Source organism: Lutra lutra, chromosome 3, assembly GCF_902655055.1.
Source record: "Lutra lutra chromosome 3, mLutLut1.2, whole genome shotgun sequence".
NCBI lineage: Eukaryota > Metazoa > Chordata > Mammalia > Carnivora > Mustelidae > Lutra > Lutra lutra.
Window position 1 is genome coordinate 2769519 of NC_062280.1, and position 659 is coordinate 2770177.

Consider the following 659-nt stretch of genomic DNA (forward strand, 5'->3'; position numbering starts at 1 on the left):
TTTTGTGATCTAAGTCATTTCTATGATTATTTGGAATGCATGAAAGTGGGATCCACTGGACAGTTTTCTTTATCTGCCAAGCAGGATCAGAGGTGACAGTATGAAGAAGGCCAGTGGTCTGCCTCTGAGATTCCCCTGCCCCCTCCCCCAGGTGTGAGGCAGTGTTTCTCCAACTTTAGGGTACACAGGAATCACTGGAATCTATTGTTACACCATAGATTCCTGGGCTCCATTCCCAGCATTTCTTACTGAATACATCTGGTTTAGGCCCTAAAATGGGCATTTCTAACCAGCTCCTAGAAGCTGGTTAGAAATGGTATTGGGACCATATACACTGAGAGCCACAGTTCAAGGTATGGAAGATATACGGGCATATGCAGCAGTCACATGCCAGTGTAGAAACTAGAATATCAACTCTGGCTTATGTTCATTCTGCGACATTTCTTAGGCCACCACTAACAGATTTTCTAAGAACTTCCCAGGAATATACTTTAATCTTATGAACAACCTGATTACTTCCGGATCACAGGCAGAGGATATTTTTTTCTGCAGTCCTGTGACTGATAATTAGTTTTTGCCAGTGGAAAAATGAATTGCTTTCTTGAGTGTGGTTTTTTGTTGTTGTTGTTGTTGTTGTTTTGTTGTTGTTGTTGTTGTTG

General features: G+C 41.7%; 1 protein-coding gene across 2 annotated transcripts in view; it reads left to right on the plus strand.

The window, feature by feature from the left end:
- Positions 1–659, plus strand: part of ANKAR (ankyrin and armadillo repeat containing) — a 68413-nt gene that overhangs the window by 63084 nt on the left and 4670 nt on the right. The window lies entirely within an intron of this gene.